The sequence below is a fragment of the Bos grunniens genome, chromosome 9 (genome assembly GCF_055505025.1).
Source record: "Bos grunniens cultivar Pamir isolate PY7600 chromosome 9, Bosgru_T2T1.0, whole genome shotgun sequence".
Classification (NCBI taxonomy): Eukaryota; Metazoa; Chordata; class Mammalia; order Artiodactyla; family Bovidae; genus Bos; species Bos grunniens.
The window spans coordinates 9,368,214-9,376,544 of record NC_141173.1 but is presented as its reverse complement, the minus strand read 5'-3'; the positions used below and the strand labels follow the sequence as shown (position 1 = coordinate 9,376,544).

At 38.8% G+C, this 8,331-nt stretch overlaps 1 pseudogene; it reads left to right on the top strand.

Annotated features, from left to right (window-relative positions):
• Positions 1–7,188: 7,188 nt before the first annotated feature.
• Positions 7,189–7,758, top strand: LOC147365556 (myosin regulatory light chain 2, smooth muscle minor isoform pseudogene; annotated as a pseudogene).
• The last annotated feature ends 573 nt before the right edge of the window (positions 7,759–8,331 follow it).

Sequence of the window (8,331 nt, the reverse complement as noted above, 5' to 3'; positions counted from 1 at the left end):
CTCCATGCACAAAGACTGTTTCTAAGACCCATTATATTAAAACGTCAAAAAATCGATGAAAAAGAAAGAATTTCAAAGCAGCCAAGGAACAAAGGATGGCTGTCTCAGCAGAAACTCTACAGGCTAGGGGAGAGTGGAATGACAGACTCAAAGTATTGAACGCAAAATCTGTCAACCAAGAATACCCTATCCAGGGAAGCTACCCCTTTGGATATGGAGAAATAAAAGCTTTCCTGGACAAATGTAAGCTGAGGGAGTTCATCACCATTAGATCTGCCTCACAGTATATTTAGAAAGGAGCTATTCACCCTTAAAAAGGAAAAGAAAGGGCAAAAGTGCAGAAAATCTTAAGTAAGGTGATAAATAGACTGGATCAGAAAACCACAACTCTGTATCAGAAGAGGTTGTTAAACACTTAATTATAGCATAAAGATTAAAAGGAGAAAAAACAGTAAAAATAACAATAGCTATTTCAATTTGGTAACAAACTTGCAACATAAAAAGGGATATTTGAGACATAAAAACATAAAAGAGGAAGAGAAAATGAATGGAATCTGTATAGGCAAATAAAGACAAATTCTTATCAGCAGAGAAAGGACTATTTTAACTATGATGATTTTTTTTTTTTTTTGGCACAGGAGTGTCTTTTTGTATAAAATGATTATTTTAGAAAACATCGTGGCAACCACAAAACATAAATATAGCAGAGACAGGAAACATTTAAAAAGAGGGGAATCTGAAAAAAAAATATAGAAAACAGCCAAACTAAAATGGCAGACAGAAACACAAGGACAAAGAAACAATGGAGATATAGGACAATTGGAAAACAAAAGATAAAGTGGCATGACTAAGTCATCATCTGCCAATAATCATCCTAATATAAATGCATTTCATTCACCAGTCAAAAGCAGAGCAGCTGCATGGGTTAAACAGTAAGATCCAATTATATGCTGACTCTAGGAGAAACACCTCAGCTTTAAAAACAAACATAGGCTCAAAGAGAAGCGATTGAAGGTGATACTCCAAGCAGAGGGCAGGCAAAATAAAGAGGGTGTAGCCATATTCACATCAATCAAAATAGACTTCATGCCAAGAGAGAGGTAACAAGAGGCAAAGATAGACATTTTATGATAAAGGGGGTAATTTTTAAGAAAATAGAATCAGTTCAGTTCAGTCACTCAGTAGTGTCCAACTCTTTGTGACCCCATGAACCGCAGCACGCCAGGCCTTCCTGTCCATCACCAACTCCCAGAGTTTACCTAAACCAATGTCCATTGAGTTTGCGATGCCATCCATCCATCTCATCCTCTGTCATCCCCTTCTCCTCCCCCCTCAATCCTTCCCAGCATCAGGAGTCAGTTTCCAAGGAGTCAGTTCTTCACATCAAGTGACCAAAGTATTGGAGCTTCAGCTTCAGTATCAGTCCTTGCTATGAATATTCAGAGTTGATTTCCTTTAGGATTGACTGGTTGGATCTCCTTAAAGTGCAAGGGACTCTCAAGTGCCTTCTCCAACACCACAGTTCAAAAGCATCTTTAGCACTCAGCTTTCTTTATAGTCTAACTCTCACGTCCATACATGACCACTGGAAAAACCATAGCTTTGACTAGACGGACCTTTGTTGGCAAAGTAATGTCTCTGCTTTTTATATATGCTATCTGGGTTGGTCATAACTTTTCTTCCAAGGAGCAAACCTCTTTTAATTTTATGGCTGCAGTCACCATCTACAGTGATTTTGGAGCCCAAGAAAATAAAGTCTGTCACTGTTTCCATTGTTTCCCCATCTATTTGTCATGAAGTAATGGGCTTCCCAGGTGGCGCTAGTGGTAAAGAACCCGCCTGCCAATCCAGGAGAGAAGAGATGCAGGTTTGATTCTTGGGTTGGGAAGATCCTCTGGAGCAGGGCATGGCAATCCACTCCAGTATTTTTACCTGAAGAATCCCATGGACAGAGGAGCCTGGCATGGGGTTGCAAAGAGTCAGACACAACTGAGCGACTTTCACTTTCATTTTCACTTTCAATGGTACCAGATGCCATGATCTTTGTTTTTTGAATGTTGAGTTTTAAGCCAACTTTTTCTCTCTCCTCTTGCACTTTCATCAAGAGGCTCTTTAGTTCCTCTTCACTTTCTGCTATAAGGGTGGTATCATCTGCATATCTAAGGTTATTGATATCTCTCCCAGAAATCTTGATTCCAGCTTGTGCTTCCTCCAGCCTGGCATTTCATATGACGTGCTCTGCATATAAGTTAAATAAGTAGGGTGACAATATACAGGACTGACATACTCCTACCTCGATTTGGAACCAGTCAATTGTTCCATGTCCGGTTCTAACTGTTGCTTTTTGACCTGCATACAGATTTTTCAGGAGGCAGGTAAGGTGGTCTGGTATTCCCATCTCTTGAAGAATTTCCCACAGTTTGTTGTGATCAAAGGCTTTGGTGTAGTCAATAAAGCAAAAGTAGATTTTTTTTCTGGAACTCTTTTGCTTTTTTCTGTGATCTAAAGGATGCTGGCAATTGGTTCTTCTGCCTTTTCTAAATCCAGTTAGAACATCTGGAAGTTCTCAGTTCACATACTTTTGAAGCCTTGCTTGGAGAATTTTAGCATTACTTTGCTGGTGCATGAGAATGCAACAAATGCAGTGTTGAGAGGGAATTTTATAGCAATTCAGCAATTCAAAACTCAAGTAAGTAGTCTAAACTTACATCTAAAGGAAGTAGGAAAAGAAGAAGAAACAGAGCCCAAAGTCAGTATAAGGAAGGAAATAAAGATTATAACAGAAATAAACAAGTGGAGACTAAAAAACACACCAAAGATCAATGAAACTAAGAGCTGATCCTTTGGAAAGAGAAATAAAATTGACAAACATTTATCTAGACTCAAGAAGATAAAAAGAGAGAAGGCTCAGATAAATAACATCAGAAACAAAAGAAGAAATTGCAACAGATAAAACAGAATACAAAAGATTATAAAAGAATACTATGATCAGCTTCCACCAACAAATTGGTCAACATAGAAGAAATGGATAAATTCTTAGAATCATACAACCTTTCAAGACTGAATCATAAAGAAATAGAAAATCCAATTAGACTCATCACCAATAAGGAGATTGGGACAGTAATTAAAAAAAATTTCTCAGAAAGCAAAACCCCAGGACTCAATAGCTTTACCAAACATTTTAAGAAGATTTAATACCGATCTTTCTCAAATTCTTCCAAAAAATTGAAGAGGAGGGACTGTTTCCTAAGTCATTTTGCAAGGCTAGCACCATCTTGATACCAATACCAGACCAGTACAGCACACACATACAAAATTACAGATCAATATCTCTAATGAACAGAGATGGAAATACCTCAACATAATATTAGCAAAATACGACAATATATTATAGTATCATAGACCGTGATCAAGAGGGATTTATTCCAGGGATGTAGGATGGTTCAAATGTGCAAAGCAACTAGCATGATAATCAGATTAACAACATGAAATATAAAAATCAACTTATCATCTCAATAGGTACAGAAAAAGCTTTTAATAAGATTCAATACTCATTCATGTTAAAACTCTCAACAAACAGTACATAAGGAATGTATCCCACATACTAAAGCTCATTTATGAGAAATCCACAGCTAACTTCATATTCAATGGTGAAAAACTGAAAGCTATCCCTCTAAGATCTAGAGCAAGATGAAGATGCTAACTCTTGCCACTCTTATTCAACATAGTCTTAACCATAATGTTTAGGCAAGGGAAAAGAAAAGCACCCAAACTTGGATGAAGATGTAAAACTGTCATCATTTGCAGATAACATGAATATATATATTATATATATATATAATATATATATATATAATGGCTTCCCAGGTGTTGCTTGTGGTAAAGAACCTATTTGTAAATGGAGAAGATATTAGAGAAGGAATGGAATGGAGGAGATATGAGAGAAGAGGGTTTGATCCCTGGGTTGGGAAGATCCCCTGAAGGAGAGCATGGCAACCCAAACCAGTATTCTTGCCTGGAGACTCCCATGAACAGAGGAGCCTGGCAGGTTACAGTCTATAGGGTCACACAGAGTTGGATATGACTGAAGTGACTTAGCATGTACACACACACACACACACACACGTATAACCATAAAGTCTCCACCAAAAACCGATAGAAATGATAAATGAATACAGTAAAATTGCAGGGTAGAAAATCAATATAAAAATCCGTTTAATTTCTATACACTAACAACAAACTAGTAGAATGAAAAATTAAGAAAGCAATCTCTGTATCTTCTTTGGAAAAATGTCTATTTCAGTGTTCTGTCCAGTTTTTTAACTTTTTTTTTAATTGAGCTCTATGAGCTGTTGTATATTTTGGAAATTAAGCACTTGGCTGCATTATTTGCAAATATTTTCTCCCATTCCATACATTGTCTTTTCATTTTCTTTATGGTTTCCTTTTCTGGCAAGCATGTGAGTTTGACTAGGTTCCATTTATTTATTTTTGCTTTTATTTCCTTTGCCTTGGAAGACTGATCTAGGAAAGCATTGATATGATTTATCACACAGAATGTTTTGCCTCTGTTCTCTTCTAGGAATTTTACGTGCTGTGTTATATTTAAGTCTTTAAGCCATTTTGAGTTTATTTTTGTATATGGTGTGAGGATGTGTTCTAACTTCATTGATTTACATGAAGCCATTCAGCTTTCCCAACAATATTTGCTGAAAGGACTATCTTTTCTCCATTGTATATTCTTGCCTCCTTTGTTGAAGATTAAATGATCTTAGGTGTGTGGATTTATTTCTGGGCTCTATTCTGTTCCATTGATGAATATGTCTGCTTTTTTTGGCCAATACCCTGTTGTTTTGATTAGTGTAGCTTTGTAGTAGTGTCTCATGGACATGAGTCTGAGTGAACTCTGGGAGTTGGTGATGGACAGGGAGGCCTGGTGTGCTGCGATTCATGGGATCACAAAGAGTCGGACACGACAGAGTGACTGAACTGAACTGAACTGTAGTAGTGTCTAAAGTCTGGTAAGGTTATGCCTTCAGTTTGTGTTCTATTTTCTCAGGATTTCTTTGGCATACAGATGACCAACAGTCACATGGAAAGATGCTCACCATCACTAATTATTAAAGAAATGTAAATCAAAACTGCAATGAGGTATCACCTCACACCAGTCAGAATTGCCATTATCAAAAGGTCTACAAATAATAAACGCTAGAGAGGGTGTTCAAACTACCACACAATTGCACTCATCTCACATGCTAGTGAAGTAATGCTCAAAATTTTCCAAGTGAGGCTTCAACGGTATTTGAACTGAGAAATTCCAGATGTTCTAGCTGGATTTAGAAAAGACAGAGGAATCAGAGATCAAATTGCCAACATCTGTTGAATCATTGAAAATGCAAGAGAGTTCCAGAAAAACATCTACTTCTGCTTTACTGACTACACCAAAGCCTTTGCCTATGTGGATCACAACAAACTGTGGAAAATTCTTCAAGAGATGGGAGTACCAGAACACCTTACCTGACTCCTGAGAAGTCTGTATGCAGGTCAAGAAGCAACAGTTAGAACCGGACATGGAACAATGGACGGGTTCCAAATTGGGGAAGGAGTATGTCAGTGCTGTATATTGCCACCCGGATTATTTAACTTATATGCAGAGTACATCATGTGAAATGCCAGGCTGGATGAAGCACAAGCTGGAATCATGATTGCTGGGAGAAATATCAATAACCTCAGATATGCAGATGACACCATCCTTATAGCAGAAAGTGAAGAGAAACTAAAGAGCCTCTTGATGAAAATGAAAGAGGAGAGAGAAAAAGCTGGCTTAAATCAACATTCAAAAATCATGGCATGTGGTCCCATTACTTCATGGAAAATAGATGGGTAAACAATGGAAACAGTGACACACTTTATTTTCTTGGGCTCCAGAATCACTGCAGATGGTGACTGCAGCCATGAAATTAAAAGAATCTTACTCTTTGGAAGAAAAGCTATGATAAACCTAGACAGTATATTAAAAAGCAGAGACATTACTTTGCCAACAAAAGTCCATCTAGTCAAAGCTAAGGTTTTTCCGGTAGTCATGTATGGATGTAAGAGTAGGACCGTAAAGAAGGCTGAGTGCCAAAGAATTGCTGCTTTTGAACTGTGGTGTTGGAGAAGACTCTTGAGAGTCCCTTGGACTAAAAAAATGATCAAACCAGTAAATCCTAAAGGAAATCAGTCCTGAATGTTCATTGGAAGGACTGATGCTGAAGCTGAAGCGCCAATACTTTTGCCACCTGATATGAAGGACTGAGTCCTTGGAAAAGACCCTGATGCTGGCAAAGAATGAAGGCAAGAGGAGAAGGGGACGACAGAGGATGAGATGGTTGGATGGCATCACAGACTTAGTGGACATGAGTTTGAGCAAGCTCCAGGAGTTGGTGATGGACAGGGAAGCCTGGCATGCTGCAGTCCACGGGGTCACAAAGAGTCAGACACAACTGAGTAACTGAACTGAACTGAAGAGAGGATGTGGAGAAAAGAGAAGCCTCCTATTCCATGGGAAATAGTATGGAAATTCCTTACAAACTAAAAATAGAGCTACTATGTGATCCAGCGCTCCCACTTCTGGGCATATACTCAGACAAACCTTTAATTCTAAAAGAGACATGCACCCCAATATACACAGAAGCACTATTTATAATAGCTGAGACATGGAAACAATCTAAGTGTCCATTAACAGATACATGGATGAAGAAGACGTGGTCTATATATATAGTGAAATATTACTCAGACAAACAAGTGAAATAATGCCACTTTCAGAAACATGGATGGACCTAGAGATAATCACGTGAAGTAAGTAAGACAGAGGAAGGCAAATATTATATGTGGAACCTAAAAAAAATGGTACAAATGTACTTATTTACAAGATAGAAGCAGACTCCCAGACATAGAAGACACATACATGGTCACCAAAGGCGATCAGGGTGGGGAGAATAAATTAGGAACTTGGGATTAACAGATACACATTATTATATGTAAAATAGATAAACAACAAGGACCCACTGTATACCATGGGAAACTGTATTCAATATTTCATAATAATCTATAATGAAAAAGCATTCAGGGAAGCAATTTGGTAGTGGCAGAAAGGGCAGCAAGGGGATCCCTGAAGCTTTCGGATTGTCGCAGCTGAGCAGGGATTTAACTGCCACCATGTCGAGCAAAAGAGCAAAGACCAAGACCACCAAGAAGCACCCCCAGTGCACAACCTCCAATGTGGTGTCCATGTTCAACCAGTCACAGATTCAGGAGTTCAGGGAGGCCTTCAATATGATGTTTTAGAACAGAGATGGCTTCATTAACAATGAAGACTTGGGTGGCATGCTTGCCTCCCTGGGGAAAAATCCAACTCATGAGGATCTGGATGCCATGATGAATGAGGCTCAGGGTTCCACGAACTTTGCCATGTTTCTCACGATGTTTGGTGAAAAGTTAAATGGTACAGATCTGGAAGATGTCATCAGAAACGCTTTTACTTACTTTGATGAAGCAACTGGCACCATTCAGGAGGATTATTTGAGAGAGCTGCTGGCTGCAATGGGAAACTGGTTTACAGAGGAGGAAGTGGAGGAGCTGTACAAAGAAGCACCTATTGACAAAAAGGGGAGTTTCCATTATATTGCTTTCATGCACATCCTTAAGCACGGAGCTAAAGACCAAGATGACCTAGAACTTCAGATTCCAGTCAAACGTTTCTTTTTGCCACTCTGAGTATTTCTGAGACATTTTCCCAGAGCCTATTACATGCCCTTAGCTTTACAGCTCTGCCTTTCTTGTTGTATTTATTCTCAGCCATTTGGGGAACATTCATATGTTCTATAATCAGACTGGATGTGGAACTTTCTGTCATCTTCAGAATAGAAAATAGAGTAAATTTAACTTACCAGCTGCCCCTTACCCTCCCTGCCCCCAATAACTGCAGTCTACAGAGGCTTTGCTGTGACTCAGTGGTAAAGAATCTGCCTTCAATGTGGGAGAACCAGGTTTGATCCTTGGGTGGGAAAGATCACCTGGAGAAGGGAATGACAACCCACTCCAGTACTCTTGCCTGGAGAATCCCATGGACAGAAGAGCCTGGCAGGCTACAGTCCATGGGGTCATAAAGAATCAGACATGACTGAACAACCCACACACACACAGGGTCAATATATTTTTTCAGAGAACGTTAGTCACTCAATGTTTTCTGAACCATAATCAAATGTTATGATAAAAAAGCATTTGAAAAAGAATATGCGTGTGTGTACACACACACACACACACACACATATAAATCACTTTGTTGTA